A 17324-nucleotide genomic window follows, 5' to 3' on the forward strand; every position below is an offset into this window, starting at 1 on the left:
AGCTTTGTTTTAGATCTTGTATGAACTTCTTTGCTTCCTTAATTTGGTGTTCAGTTTTTATTATCAAATCACCTAGTTGATTGGTTATGGTTTCCTTGGACTCCCATTCCTTCTGTTGGTTTGCATTCAGCATTCTCTTTGTGGACTCCCTGAGTTCTTTCAGCTCTCTATTTATAGATTCCATGATTGCCTTTTTGTATTCTCATCCTGATCTCTCAATTTCTGAATTACTCTTTGATTAGATTCCTCACGTTCATGTGATTCCTGTTGCTCTCTTTGAGTATTTTTAGCCTGCTCACGCCATTCCTGACTTTCTCTTTGTCTGTCCTAGGCCAGTTCCCCCAAATCCTGTCTATCTCTTTGACTGGTCTCAGCCTGCTCATGCCATTTCTTTATTTCTCTTTGAGTGTTCTCTAGCTGCTCACGCAATTCTTGTATCAATCTTTGAGTAGCTTTCTCACGCTCATGATATTCCTGTATTGACCTTTGGTTTGTCTTCTCTCTCTCCCTATCACATTCATACAGTTTCCTTTTTAGGTTTTCAATCTTTTCATTTACCATGTTTTCCAGTAGTGATTGTAGAGCTTTTTGGGAACTCTCCAGTGGATTATTCATTATCTGTTCTGTCCCCTGAGTATCATGAGTGGGTTTGGATACTCGAACTTGCCATTTGTCTTGTGTTTTTCTGGCTTGCCCTCCACATTTGGGATGAAATTAACACCAGTTTTGTGCTAGAACACTATCTTAAGTTAAGCATCAAACAAAGTCTGTAGTTGGATCGTAAAAGTCTGAAGATACACTTTAGTTCAACAGATATATCTATTCAACATCAAACAACTATGTATTAATGGGCTACGAACCACAAAGAAGAATTTTGCAAACCAGAAATTATCAGGTTTAGGGAGAGATATGGGTAAAAATAGGAATACAGGGATGTGGAAAGGCAGAGGGTGAGTAAACTTAACAAAGTCTTAATCTCAAAGCGGGAAATAGGTTGAATAGAATGATAGTAGAGAAAGAGAGAAAAAAGAAAAGAAAGAGAAAAAATGAGACAAGAAAAAAATAGAAGAAAAAATATTAAAAATTAAAAAGTGAAACACTTAAAAACTTAAAAATTATGCAAAATGCAGACATAATATTCAGAGAAGAAATTGTATAGAATAAGATAAGGGTAGGGCTAGAAAGTAGATATGAAAAACTTAAAATTAGAAATGCTTAAAATATTATATAGATATAAAGAAGTAGTGCTGGTTTTGAATTGAGTAATAAATTTCTGGATTAAGTGGGTACACAATGGGTGATAAGGTCTAATAATAAACTATGGGTATATCTGAGGATGAGCAGAATAGCAATTAAGTCACGTAAAGAAGAACAAAAGAAAAGAAATTGTGAAAAGAATGAGAAGGAAAGAAAAAAAGATCAAAGGTTAGTAGAGCTAAACAAAAAAAAGTTATAGAGAAAAGAAAAAACACAAGAAAAAACCACACACACTTATACCCCGAAAATAAAAATTATAAAAGGAAGAAAAAAAAGTTAATAGGAAACAAATTTATTTTAAATGTTAAAAATTAAAATTAAAAAAATGTTTTAGGAAAAAATTTTTTATAAAAAACTAAAAAAAGAGTTCTTTGATTTTTTTGGGGGGATGGGAAGATCCTGTATCTCCCTTGTGTCATTAACCAGTCTCTAGTTGGAGTCTTTGGTCGTTTTGTGGTGTTTGATTTTCCTGTGGCTTGGTTGGTTTCTTAAGTTGGTTAGTTTGAGCAGGTAGAAAAATGCTCTGCATTACCCAGGATTTTGTGATCCTCATCCCAGGCTTATTCAACGGGAGGGAGATCTGCTGTGAGTATCAAAAAAGTGGGAGATGGCTGTTTCCTCTAGTTTGGAGATACTGTGATGAGGCTAGGTTCTGGATAGAGTTGAGGCCTTTCAGCAAACAGTAGCTTTTCCCTGAGGGGCTAGCTTGTGAGACACTCACAGAGCCCAGCCTGGAGCCTTTCTCAGGGTTTAAGTTTACTGAATTTCAATTGATTGTCAAGTCTGCTGTAGGGAGGGGCAGCCTCTGGCTCTGTTTATCCAGTGAAGACATCTACTCCTGGGGCTGTCAGAACTTGCTCTCCCCAGGCTGGGTGACTTTTCCCTGGGTGGGGCTGAGCCTAGCAGGACAGGTTAGGTTCCTGTGACTTGCTACATGACTCTTGTTTTCTTCCAAGGCCTGAGTTGGAGCTAGCTGCTCATCCAGGCCTTTGTCAGTATCAAAGGTCTCTGGTAGTGACGGGGGAAGGGTGGCCTTCCCTCCTCTGTTCCCTGAGAAGGAATGAGGATGTCAGGCTTCTACTCACACCAAGTCTTGGTTCCTAGGTTGTCCCTTGTCTGTGAAATGCAGGATGAAGATATCTGCTTCTAGTCAGCTTTTGCTGGGGTTGAGTAGAATCCGCTCACCTGCTGCGTCTGGAGCCTTTGTCCTGGACTCTCTGTGTTGCAGGTACGGCGTCTAAGGCTGGCCACAGCAACCACCGCCGCTGGCAAGCGCTCAGATCTGTCTCCTTGCCTGGATTTTCCCTCTCTGGACTAACTGTCTTCCTGTGATGGCACACTTGGTGTGACTGTCTGGCTTAGGACTGTTCACTGGAACAATAAAACTGCTTTCTATGCAAGAGCTTGTTTAGCCTCCAGCTTCTCCTCTGCCATCTTCCCAGAACTTTTTCTAGAAGAATTTTTAGTGATACTCAAATATGTAAGAAATGAGGTAATTTGCCATTCTTTTGCACTTCATAAATGAGAAAGAATTTTCTAGGTGTTTTTAAATATATCATAATATAATGTAGAACTATTCTGTCACATCGTATGATAATCTGATAAAGATATTAGAATAAAGGACACATTGTACTAAGTTTTGGGATGTTAATGTATATAATTATTTTGATTGTGGAAAATTGTGGGGATTTCAACTTTGGGTATTTTTCTTGTTAGGCTGGCATAATATCAGTGGTTAATTTTAGAATAGTGATTCCCTTTCTACAAGAACATGCACCTTATCTGTCCTTTTAAACTTCCAATCATCAATGGCATCAGAGTTGTACACCAACTTGTCTAGCTTCCGACCTTAGCTGGTCTGGATCCTGCAGTCCTTCCAATCTTAGTTCTTAGATAGTGCAGGATGGTGGAAATGATCCAATGCACCCAGCTATAGATTGAGAAGAAAGTCCACTAAAATTTGGCCTGGGATCTGTTCTCAAGCCTCCTAAATAGTTAAGAGTAGAGATGGGAGGCCCTGGTGCCAAGCAGTAACATTATTTTTAAAGCAATTAGACATATATGAGTTACGCTTCTGATTACCGCAAAGAAAAGAATAAAAGAGCAGTGAAGCATACAGGACAGTCAGAATTTTAACTAGAAACTCAGAGGCTGAATCAGCTTAGCTAGCTACTCAGGAGGCTGAGATCTGAAGATGACTGTTCAAAGCCAGTCCAATCATGAAAATATATGTGATTATCTCTAAAAAATCAGAATGGAATAGTGGTAGACAATTATCCTTGGGCACAGAATCTTAGGGATAGTGCCCAGGCAGTATCACACTTCAGGAATGATGAATACAGGCATGAGCATCTGCATATGTGCATGTGCGTACCCACGTGTGCGTGAACACACAAACACACCAATGAGTATTTCAATATGACCTTCTTTATTTTTTTTACCTTGTTGTACTCTGTTTCCCTGAATTAGTTCACAAATTAACAAAATCAGCTAAGCAGCTATTTACATCAACTCATCATGTTTCTCTAAAGTCTATTCTCTTTTTGCAAGCCTCCTTTTATTTGACCCAAAAGTAAATTATTCAGGAGGGCAATTCATCTCCCTCAACTCTGTACTATTAGATTATTGTTTAGGTTCATATCCTAAAGAGACACATTATAAAAATTACAGTAAAAAATTTAGAATTCATCAAATGATAAAATAACAGGTAGAAAGGATCAAATGCTGATCGTTTTTCCAAGTATGTTATCTATGGTACCTAATTTAATCCTCACAATAATCCCATAAAGTAGAACTACTTCCATTTCTAATTATCAGATGATGATATTGAAGTCTTCAGAGTTGGAATTACTAGTACAACATTGCACAAATGGTAAATCTTAGCCTGAGCCCCATTCCCACCGTATCAAATAACTTCATTCTAAATTATGACTAAAATACCAGCACGTAGTCTACTAATTCTAGGAAAATTTCCCAGAATTATTGTCCACATTCTAATAATATTTCACTTTATCTTTGTTAGAAAATAGGAAAATAAGCCTGATGCCGGTGGGTCTACCTGTAACCCTAGCTACTCAGGAGGGTGAGATCTGAGGAACGCGGTTCAAAGCCAGCCCAGGCAGGAAAGTTCGATAGATTCTTACCTATAATAAACCACTAATAAACCAGAAGTTTCACTGTAGCTCAAGCGATACAGTGATCACCTTGAGAGGAAGAGCACAGGGACAGTACCCAAGCCTAGAGTTCAAGCCCCACGACTAACCAAACAAAAAACAAAAAGAAAGGAAATAGGTAACTGTAATATGAAAATTCCAAGTTCATAATCAATTTATACCTCCCTGGTGAAAGGAACTGCTAAACTATAACATTCCTGATTTCTAGCTCAAAATTGTAGAAATCATATTCTATACCATGACAACACTGCATTACCTTGGGACCCAATCTCTCTTTAACACAGTCATACTGAAGGAATGACCTCCCCAATTGCTGATGGAAACAGACTGCAGGACTTATGGACCAATCATTTCCACATTGTAGCTCACCTAAGTTGTTTAATATTAGAGGTATTTTGATTGCTTTTTATACCCAACATTTTGAGAGAAATGTACTATTTAAAATGCTATTAACAAGCAAGACTGATATAAAAATCACCTTTGACCTCAGATAAATATTTTTCCAAAATGCAGTCTCACCTATCATTAATGGTAGGAACGAGAGGTTAAAAATAATAGACAACAAGACCTATGCATGAATTAAAGATTCTCCAAGTTGTGAATACAATTGGTTTAAAAAGACATCAATACTACTGCATATTTTTCAAAATTTATTGTGATACTGAAGATTCAGTCATAAAATATTAACACTTGAAAATAACTATTTTCTTGGGAGTAGGACACAAGACACAAGATTAATCCTAATCATTTTCAAATACATTTATTTTTTCCACAAATTCATTCTTATAAAGATTCTAAAACTAACTGAAGTACAGATATACAAAGAAAATAATTTAACTGCATCATCTACATTAAAAAAACTTGCTAGAAAACAAAGTTATACTAATAATTAGCTTACCAAATTTACTTATACTCTTTTATTCTATTTCATTTACTTTCATAAAAACTGGGTTTTCATAAAATGATGCATAAAAAACCCTATATACCCACTTACATCTTCAGATGTTAATAATATTTATTTCAGAAATGTATTTAGCCCTATAGTCAATGAAGTGAAATAATACTAAAATATTCAAAGGCTTTTCAGAAATTGCAAGACTAGCTCTGGGTTGATATTTATATTGGAAAAAATATTCAAAAATCCTTATTTGTTAAAGTTATGAGAGTTACTCACAAAAAAGGGCCATTAGTGAAGATCCCACTGCATGTACAAAACAACTTCAAATGCATCCACAATCTGGAGGTGACACAGGCTTTTTGTTTGTTTTTGAAAGGTATATCTAACAAGCATATCCACAATACTGATTTTCAGTCCATATGATGGGATATTCAAACTTAATAAATACAGGGTAGATTATCTTAGTGAGATTAGATATGATGTTACAAAGAAAGTTATTTTCAACAGAAATCCGGATAGAATTTATCCACCTTGTGTTTCACAGGAATAACCAGAGAGTAATACCTTTTTGGTCAAGTAGGTCAAACTCACTCCATGATTATATCTTAAAAGTATAACCAATTTAAGAGGTCAAATACATATTTTGTACTGACAGTCATCTTACAGCAATAACTTACTACCTAATTATATCTGCATCTTCTTACCTAACATATAATCAGAGCTGAAATTGGTCTCTTTAATCTAAATGTTGTATATGCTTTGATTATGATGATGTTATTATTTGACAAATAAAATGTACAGAAGAGTGGCTCCATAGAAATGACATGACAGAACACTGATAAATAAAAACATTGCAACACAGTTAGCTCTTTTCAGCCTCACCCTGTCCACATTGTCAAGCAACATTGCAACAGCACACTCACACATATACACATACACAAATGTGTGCACATGTACACACATATATATGCATGCTAAATTCAGGGTTTAATACAAAAAGTACAAATAAAATATTAGTGATTTGGACAAACGTTAATTTGCCTTATTACAAAATAATACACAATCCAGTCACCATGGGTGTTACATTTTACTTGCCTCACCACATGTGACCACTTAATTTATTTTAATTAATTAATTCATTCATTTGTTTTGTGCTAATACTAGCCTTGAATTCAGGGCCTGGTTCTGTCCCAGAATTTGTTGTTTTTTTGTTTTAGTTTTCTCAAGCCTAGAATTTTACTGCTTGTCGCACAGCTCCATTTCTAGCTTTTGCTGGTTACTTTCAAATCAGAATCTAATGGAATTTTTTTTTTGCTGGGTCTGGTTTCAAACCACAATCCTCAGATTTCATCTTTCTGATTAGCTAGGATAAACACATGAGCCACCAGTGTGGCTTCTAGATTTTCCTCTATAGCTATCTAATGCACATACTTAGATAGTAATTTAAAACATAGAGTATAGAAGCAAGTTGTACAGTGATGATATTGTCCTGTCAGAAATTTAAGCTAGTAAATTTCTTCTTAAAACCATGAGCAAAAATACCATGATATAATATAAGAAAACTCACTATTGAACATATGAGCTTTAAGAGTTTTCTAATAGATCCATTATTTGTTACCCAACATTAGAAAAAAACTGTATAATACAGTACTAAAAAAAAGTCTTTTGTAGGAATACTTAATTACCTTATTTTTAAAGATACCTGTTTTCATCTAAAAAAGTAGGCCTGTCTATTGTCTTCATGTGATTTTGATGGTTGAAGGTGCTTAATGAGAAGTCAAAGTGTATTACTAATCCTTTGCTATCAATTAAATCACCTTTTCTTCTTGGAACATACAATGATTAAAGCAATAGTTCATAATCAGCAAGCAATATTTCAGATTCACACTACCAGTGCAAGTGGATCACCAGTAATCCTTGATACCATTTTCCACAAAGTTTTGTTCAAGATACAATCAGTCTGCCTTCTCTAGCTGCTTTCCTAGCCTGGACCTATTCCTTCACTCTACAGGAAAAGTGATATTCAACTGATTTCAGTCAGTTCTGTTACTAGAATTATCAGGGATTTAGATTCTTGTCTGTAATTTGGTCAAAGCTATGTCTCTTTATGTAGGCTATTAAAAATGTATTTACTAATTTCAAGTAAATACATAAATTCTATTTCCATCTCTTTTAAAAAATAAAATTGTTTGATCTATAAATTGATCCGAGGCATGGATTTTGTGGCTAGCTAGGTCATTGCACATCTGTCTCTTTCTTCCTCTCTCCCTTTCATGATTCTCATAGATAATATGACTGCTCCATAATTATCCTAATTTATTTTGCTTTTATATTTTTGGTTGCATCATTTCACTTTTTGCTCTGCCATTCCCCAAATCATTTACATAGAAGGCATTATTTCATATTTTCTCGTTCCTAGAATAAGCTGCACATGAAGACACCACTGGTCCTCATTTTCAGTCTGTACCTTTCTATATGGAGGAAATCCTTTCCTCTGCTCTCTATCAATTCTCTACTCTCCAGTTAGAATAATTTCGAATAGTAAAAATGGAAAAAGAGAAAAAAAATCATGGTGAAATAACAGATGTAGAGTATTCACTGGATTTTTCTGAGCAGTTCAACCAACGTGAACTATTGGGGAATATATGTGCACCTGATTCCCACTGGTACTCAATGTCTCTGCTTAGGCAATTCTGATGAAGACAAGGCACAAGAAGAAAAAGTGAGGAATGATATCATTCGCAGAAAAAATGGAGAAGTATTCAAGCAAATTATTCTATGGGCTGCTGAAAATAATCAGCTTACTACAGTACAGAGACTACTTTCCAAAAAGGCCACTCATGTGAATACTAGGAATGATGATGAATATACCTCTCTTCATCGGGAATCCTACAGTGGACACTTAGATATTATCCATGAGTTGGTGGCTCAAGGCAGATATTCATGCAATAACTGTGAATTGCTGGACATCCCTACACAGTGCTTATATGTGGAATAATACCAGACTGGATTCTTTCTTAGTTCATCATGATGCATATTGCAATGCCCAAACTAAAGTCCTCTTGACCCCCTTGCATCTTGCTGTTTGGACTAGAAATAGCAAAAATATGCTGGATCTCCTACTATTGAATATTATCAAATTATCAAACCAGGTCTGAAGAACTTTGAAGAAACTGCATTTGATATTGCCAAAAGGATAAATATGTATCACTACGTTTTTGGAGTTGTGGAAAGCTGTAAAAATTGTTCTCCTAAGTCATAATGGTTTGGTTAAGTTTCTTAAATTTCAAAAATGCCAATCCATCCTTGTGTCCGTACAAAATATTTTCACCATACAAACAGCAGCAATATCTTACTTTAAAAATTCATGGACTCCATGGTATTCTTCAAGTGAATTGCCTGACTTTGATGTCAAAATGTATTCAAGATTTGTTTGTATACATCTATAATGATTTCTGCAGAGTTTGTGGTTTTTAAATCAGAAATCATTTTAACTTATCTGTTGAAATGTGTAGTACAGAAACTAAAGATATTTCTGGTTTTTGTCTGAAAAAAGTATATTTTAATCTAATCTGTATTTTGTTTGTATAATATCCATAATCTATTTCATTCTCTCCTAGATATAATAGTTTGAATTCTACATTGTTTTATAATATATAGGTTCATTTTTAAATGTGTTATTTCTGATAGCATTCCATATAGAAACAGTTCAACATTCCTTTTTTTCCTAGGTCCTTATAGTATGTTATTTCTTTGGAATAAAATGACGATGTTATCTAATTTCAAACGTTTTGTAAAGATTATGCTATGTAAAGGCCTTTCGAAGGTGAGGATTTAATACACTGATGTCAAACTAACTTTTAGTTCAATTAATTACATGTATTTTTGTAATCATTTTTAATAACTGTTTTTCATTTCTTGCATCTGAAGAATGAAAAATATGGCATACTTCACAAATTTTCATATCATCCTTGTACAAGTGCCATGTTCATCTCTGTATTGTTGTAATTTGGGTAAACGTGCTGCTGAAGCATGTCATATCCTGTAAATTTACATAGTTAATGATGCAGTCTTTATAAAGGCATATATCCTTGGTTGACTGTTTGTAACCAGGAAAACTTATTGTTCCCAAAATGCTATTGATCTTAATTCTCTAAAATTCTGTGTATATTGGAAAACTTACATTGTTTGGTCGATTGCTCACATTTGCAATTTTTTTTGTCAATGACTATTTTAAGTCTTTTTCAATTAAATTTGATCATACTTTGAAGACTTTATAGCTAGATCCAAAGGTGATGGCTTTTCAAGTACTTATTTATCAACTGAGTTAGCTTTGTGGAGCTAATGGATTCAAAATAAGCCTTGCTTAAGAGCTACTTCTAAACTTCTGCAGCTTAAAATTTCCTAAATGAGGTCTTACTGGCACAAATGTCTACCTGACCCTTCACTCTTCTTCCATGTAGCAACAGACCAACCAGAATATCTTACCCTGACAGCATAGATTTCCTTTTTGGAACAAAACTAATCTTAGTTAAGAGGGATTATAGAGAAATGAACAGTTAAGACAGAATCGTTTAGACTAGAAGGTATTTTATCAAAATATAATTGTTTGTTATACCTAACATTTTAAAAGTAGCTAAAGCCAAGAAGGTGAAAATAAATTCATATGCATGATTACCTAATGTCCTGGCCTGGCTACCATCCAACCAGGCAGGAATTTACACTACTGCCTTTCTTTCACCAAATATTTTCATAGGTACAAGAGAAGTCTATATGTTTCTCCTTGATATTAGGCCTTAAATTGGTAATGGTTTAATCACAGTGTTTCATCTTGCCTCTAGGCTGTAAATCTACAAATGGTAAAGCTTTAGGTCCAACTCTACCAAACACTGAGGTAGAAATAATGGAATAATACTTTAAAACACAGTTGCCTTTGATACCCTAACCACAACAGAACATTGCAAAACATGTGCCTTTTTTATATTATATATAGTTATATATTTTATATTTATATGTGCTGATATTTTATTTCACACAGTGAAGCTTACTAGAATTAATTGATAATTTGACAAATATATATATATTACAATAAATAGATTGGAATATAAATAATTGTGTTTAGAATATATATTAGTATATGGCCGGGCGCTGGTGGCTCACGCCTATAATCCTAGCTACTCAGGATGCTGAGATCTGAGGATCACGGTTCAAAGCCAGCCCGGGCAGGAGAGACCGTGAGACTCCTATGTCCAATAAACCACTAGAAAACCAGAAGTGGCGCTGTAGCTCAAGTGGTAGAGCGCTCGCCTTGAGCTGAATAGCTGAGGGACAGCGCCCAGGCCCAGAGTTCAAGCCCCACGGCCGACCAAAAAAAAAAGAATATATATTAGTATATGAAAAGTATCAATGCAATGTCTTCGGTATAAACATTGTAAGTGTTCTTGGTCTTCAGAATTCACATTGTTAAAAAAAATTGTTTTCCTCTAATCTATAAGAGAATTTACACTCCTGCTCTGTTTATTATTTTAATTCACTGGTTCCAAAATGTTTTTCTACACATTTCTGAAGCATTCCTACTGATTATACCCAAATTTTGCTGATATGATGTCTAAAACTTATTATTCTTCTGCAGGACACATGGGTCCTAGGATCCCAGGTTTCAGTTATCCCCATCATCAAGTAACAAGGGCAAGACTTCTCATTTAGGCCCATGCAACATGCCAACAGAAAGTAATTGAAAATCCATCTCAATCCTTACGACACTGGAATTAGCAGTAAGCAAATGTGAAATGCAAGGCAACTTAAAATGAAAGATGAGATCACAAAATTTGAAAAAATGTACAGTAATACAAACTTTCAATTTACAAATGACCAGCACATATGAGTGAACAAGATAACAAATGTCACAAATTATTTTTAATACCCCTCTCCTAATAATTACTGAAAGATTTCAGTCCAGCATAAGTAGGCCAAAAAAATAGTTCCTAGAACGATAGATCCATAATTGGTCTACCAAGGCTAGGAAAACTTGACTTACAGATCAAATATAATTCACAAAAACATTAATTGAGAAAATCGTTAATGCTTCAAAATACTGGTAATTCAGTAAAACTTGGTTCTGTAGTATAAAAATGTTATCATTCACTAACAAATGATAACCTATTTTTAATCTCCTGAAAACAGATTCCTTTTCAAATAATCTTTTAAAATCACATTCACCAAAATAACAGATGACAAGTCAATGATAATTAGTGACATTACAAACTTTTCAAGATTAGGGTGCAAGTTACAAAAGAGTTGATTTATTTACCCATCACTAATGCGAAACAGGTTCAACCATTCATAAAAGTGTAGAAATAGTACCACCCAACATTTGTGTTGTTCAGTAGGTGCCTTCCAGGAATGTGTTAAATAGATCAACCTCCCATAATTCAAACCCAAACACTAGCTAATAAAGTAAATTTAATCACTTAATAAGGTACATTTTAAAAAGTCACAAATAGTTGCCTTATCATATGTTGTTTTATGTTTTCCCTATCTGTTTAACATACTAAGAAATATGACTTAAAGTCATGAATATGGGTACTCATCAGAGATGTGACATACATAAAATCTGTCTTGTTTCTATCATATTCCTCTATAGTAGTAAATCGTAGTTTTCTTCTTTTCCCAAAACTTATAGGTAGTAGAAAATATTATCCCATGTAAAATAAAATAATCACAAGCCCTATTACAACGCCGTTTATAAAATTTGTTAGTTAGGAATATATTCTAAGCCATTTTTAATCTTTCTTGTTGACTAAAGATTAATCTTCCAAATGGATGAGAATAAAATCATGTCTAGGGGCTTCACGTCTCCAGTCTTGCAAATTGTTATTTCAGATGAATGAATTATGGAAATATAAACTGACATCAGTTCAAGTATAAGCAGGATTGAAACTCCATGGAATGTATATAAACCTTTCAAAGTATTAACAGAGAGTTTAACAGAATGAATATCAGGAAGTTGAAACCAGAGAGGAAAGCCATAGAATGAATGAAAAATGGAACAATGGACAAGTACAGCTAGAATACTCAATGTACATATGTGATAAAGGAAGTGGTAAATCTGAAATAAATCTTGGAGAAGAGGTTGGTTGAGAATGATAGAACGAGTCACTCTGATCCAGGAGCATTGGGAAATTTGATGGACATATTTATTGTAATACACGTGCACAACCTTTTGAGATTTAGTTAAAAAATACAAAAAAACAAAAACAAAAACACACAAAAATCACAAACAAACAGCAATCTCTAGAGTGGATGAATGGACCTCTCAAAATTTTAATTAGTTAATGAAGGGTAGTCTTGGGAAAAGCAAACTAAGTTGTTCAAAGTGGGCAGTTTGGGGTAGCAGAGAATTTTGAAGAGATTTAAATAGATTGTCTAAGGTTAAGAAACACCAACATCTGCTGCAGATATTTTCTTCTGTGAGTTCTCTTTGTCTGCAATGGATACTCCAGTCCTCAGCCACACTTGATAGCTTGTGAAGATAGAATAGAAGAAAGAAGATCAAGAACCCATTACTCCACTGGAGATAGAAGAGTCCTCTATGTTTTCTCTCATCTCTCTTCAGTACTCTTTCTTCATACTTTTAAGTCAAGTGTTTTTGAATTATGTCTTTCATTCTTTGTTCTGGCAAAGTAATTAGCCAAACTAATTTACTAAATATTATTTGCCATTATTTTCTACCATGCGGTTTGTTTAGTTATCTAAGAGAGTCCATTAAACTTCACCCTTGCATTTGGTTGCTAAGAAAACCCAACATCTATCTTAATGAGGACAAACTCTAATGTAAACTTTGTCTCCATAAAATCAGTCCAAGAAGCTGATCACAAATATTTAGCTATACTTTTTTTCTTTTACTTTGAAAGTCTTCTTGTGTCTAAAGGGCCACAAGATAATTACTCCCCCACTTTTTGGTTCAATCACTTCTAACCTCAAAGATATATTTTGTAACAAGATGCTTAGAGGAAGTATACTCCACTTTAATCTTCTCTCGTAAGTCTCTCCTTAGATAACATATCAGGAACAAAGTTATTCTATCCTAAATTATTTCAATAGATTATTTTCTCTTGGTCTTGCATTTGCTCAACAAGATATATTGAGAAAAATAGAGTTAAATCACCCATACCTTGTATGACAGTGTCTGTTACAACGGACAATTCTTCTTTGTCCTACTTCTAAATCCTCCTCATAGTTCTTGCTTGATTTCCAATTAATCACACCTCCTTGGCTTCAATTCTAGTGAAGCTGAAGAAGTATATGGTTTCTCTTTTTAAACTCTTTTATTTGGATGTGGAATTTATGTTCATGTCTTCATTCAATCTGTTCTGCATTGTAGTGAGCCAAATAGACTCTGTAAAATCACTTTAGGTAGCAAAAATATTAACAAAATCTATATCAAAAAGTTTTGGAATCCTTCTACTGCTGAAGCCAATACGCTTTAGCTAGGGCTTCTAAGAACACCTTATCTTACCTTTTCAATTTGCTCAATTCTTTTCTGATTCCAAAACTTTTTGGCTAATGTAATAAGAGAAGTCTTTACTATCTCATGTTAATAAGGATATTATATTTTGTGAGCTACTTAGAAATGTGAAATCATTGGTTTGAGGTATCCAATCAGATTTTTTCTTTGTTTCAGTGCTTCACATGCAAAGACATTGTGTAAAGTATTATAAACAGAAAAGTGTATACCCAATACCTTCTTTCATTGTGGAGGGCAATTTCTCCCTAAATATTTTGACCCAAATTATTTTTTCAGAGAATTTCTGTTTGGAAATTAAAGGTCAATTCACAAATTTTGATGTCTTTTGTAAAGAAATTTGAATTTAAATTCCACTACAATCTTGTTTCACACAGTGAGAGTATATTTCCTGGGTAAGGATAATTCTCAAGGGAACCTACAGGATTTATAGCAAGGTTTCTGAGGTTTGTTTGTTTATTGTGAAAATGAGCCATCTTCACCAACATTGCTCCCTCTCAACTAAGTCTCCATGGATTAATTTGCATGAAAGCCTATTTTCCCAGGCAATTTTAAATTTTCTTAATAGGCTAAGTTGTTAAAAAAAGTTTGAACGATTAAAATTTACCTGGCATAATTTTAAAATTCTTTTGAAATTCCTTTATCTGAATCGCAAATTTGCCAATCGTTACTCCACCTTTACCATAAAAAACGGTTAACATGCTGTCTTCATGATATCGTGTCCATGAAACTATTATTTTCCAGTGGCTTTGTTATGCATATATATGACTATATAAGCTGATGCTGAGCAAAATGAACTCCAAGATATGGAAACAGATTTTTATTTGCGGTTTGTGTTTTTAATGTACTATGTGATTTCTATTTTCTTTGTTTTTTTTTTTTCCCCTATGGTTTGTCCCCGGCTGTATTTGATTTTGGTACCCTCTGTATTGTGTATACATTTACCTTAATTAGGGAAGGGAAGAGGAACAACAAAATGGCGAGACAAAGGACAAAGGGCAAGCCAATGCAATAGCATTACTCACAAGACAATATGTTGGAAATGTACATTACAACTTGTGAGGAGTATTGAGGTGAAGGAAAACTGTGAGAAAAATGAAGGAGTGGGTAACACCTTTGAAAAGTTATGTGTTAATTTCCTTACAATTACTGTAATCCCACTGTACATCACTTTGACAATAAAATTAATTTAAAAAATAAGTTGCATGAAAAAATTTCACTGTATTGGTATAGTAAATATTATTCTTTATGTAGTAACTTTTTAAAAATTAATACTATTTTGCATGTAATTTGAATTTATTACCCATTTTTGATCAGAGAACAAACAACTTGAATCCAACTAGACAATAATTTCACAATATACTTGACAATATTTTGAAAAAAGAACAAATTTAGTACTTTCTCATACTCAAATCAAAAACAGTTTAATTCTATGGAAACCCATAGCTTTTAAAAGTAAATAAGTTGTTAAGAGGAGAGAATATATGTATTCTTCAAAATTCCTATGACTGATAACTACTCATTTTCAAATTCTGAACATTCCATTCCTGTTGGCATGTTATGAAATTCTGCAATAGATGCAGTTTCCAGTGGGGTGTTACAGATTGAGAAATCAACAGAAAAGTAGCCACATTCTGGTAGAAGATAAAACTATGATTCACCTGTAATAATTAATTCTTCAAGAGTAAGCAATTTTTTATCAGTGTAAGTTATTATTTCTTTGACCATCAATCCAAAGACTTATGCCATAAATTCATCCTAGCCCAACAGTTTCCAACTTGTAGGGTACACCTCAAAATTCCTTTAATTCACATCACGAATAGCTTATCTCTATTGTAAAATAATACTACACCTCTGCTAATGTGATGCACTTCGTGTTCTGGAAAGAACACCACAATAAACTGGGTTACATCATTTTTCCCTACTGGTATTCTTGAGATCAGAACATCTTGCAAATATTATTTATATTTATGCTTTTTAACTATCATAGATATTTAGGATGCTAAGATCGGAAGATTTCAGTTCAGAGCCCACCCAGGGAGGAAGGTTCCCTAGATTCTTATCTCCAAGAAACTTTTCAAAAAAGCCAGACATAAGTGGCACTGATGTTGAAGTGGTAGGGCACGAGCCTTGAGCATAAACAGACTCCGAGACAGTGTCCAGGCCCAGAGTTCAAGCCCTATGACAAATCAATAAAACAAAAATAAAAACAAACCCAAACCTAGCAATTTTCTCATTGTATACAGAGGCACATAATTTAGGAAACTGCTTCCTGTGTTACATACAGGTAGAAAAAAGAAGATGTCATACAATTATTCTCTTCATACTATGTTATACCAAAGCCTCAAAAGTTGCTGTTTTCTAAATTTATAAATTAACATCTTTTTGTTCACAACTCTGTCTACATTATTCACATTATCATTTTATACATGAATTGTTGGAATTATCTATTAACTAAGTTCTAATTATAACTCTCTTAAAAGAATATTCTAGGCAAGTAGAATGCAAGAATCATTTGTGAATTTGTCAATTAAACCCTCTACTTAAAAAGAATTTTGTAGTATCTTATAGAATATGTAATTAAAAACAAAACCAAAACATTTATTTTAAATCTAAATTCTAATTTAGCAATATCTACAAAGACATACATTAGACGAACTTTGCTTTTTCTCTGGGCTTAAGCTTTTGTAATCCTTCATCAATTCTTTGGAATCCAACAGAATTATGATAAGAGAATTGTGGATGGGAATCAAGAGCCATTTTACATCTAGAAATGTTCTGTAATGCAGACAGCATTTGAAACACACCTGAGGATTATATGTGAGTTGCATTGTAATAGGAAACTTAACTTCTCAAAACATAGTGACAAAATTAGCCCAAACTTCCAACTGTGTATTCCTTTCTTGTTTGGTTTGTTTTATTAAGACAAAATTATACTACCTAGTCCAGGGAAGGTATCACTATGTAATTTCACTCTCTAATCTCCTGTCAGTCTGAATGTTAGAATTCTAGCCTTGTATCACATTGCCCTGCCATAGTTCATGGTTTATTTAATCTAGATACAGACTAGCAATTCTGAACTTCTCCAGTGATATTATCCACTAGACTTCTCAGACTCTTCATGTACTATTTTCAAAGATTTTCTAACATTTGACACAGGATTTGAACATTTTCAAATACACCTGCGGGGTCTCTGATTCATTCCTCCATGGATCCAATCCCTTTACTATTGATTACTTGACTCTCTTACTATCTCAAGTTTACCTATGTAATATTCTCAAACTTTTTTGAAGAAAGTTCACTTGAGGATTTTCTAAGTTAAAATTATCACTTGATTCTAGTCTTACTCAGGATATATTTTCTATTGCTTTCTAAATTTTCTACATATTCTGAGAGTTGTATCATTTGTGCATTTGTGTGTGTGCATTTAAGTGCCTCTGTGTTTATGATTATGTTTGTATGTATGCATGCA

At 33.9% G+C, this 17324-nt stretch overlaps 1 pseudogene; it reads right to left on the minus strand.

Annotated features, from left to right (window-relative positions):
• Positions 1 to 9262: 9262 nt before the first annotated feature.
• On the minus strand, positions 9263 to 9362 carry LOC122118451 (annotated as a pseudogene).
• Positions 9363 to 17324: the final 7962 nt, after the last annotated feature.

Source organism: Dipodomys spectabilis, unplaced genomic scaffold, assembly GCF_019054845.1.
Source record: "Dipodomys spectabilis isolate Male_0828 unplaced genomic scaffold, ASM1905484v1 ptg000152l, whole genome shotgun sequence".
Lineage (NCBI taxonomy): Eukaryota > Metazoa > Chordata > Mammalia > Rodentia > Heteromyidae > Dipodomys > Dipodomys spectabilis.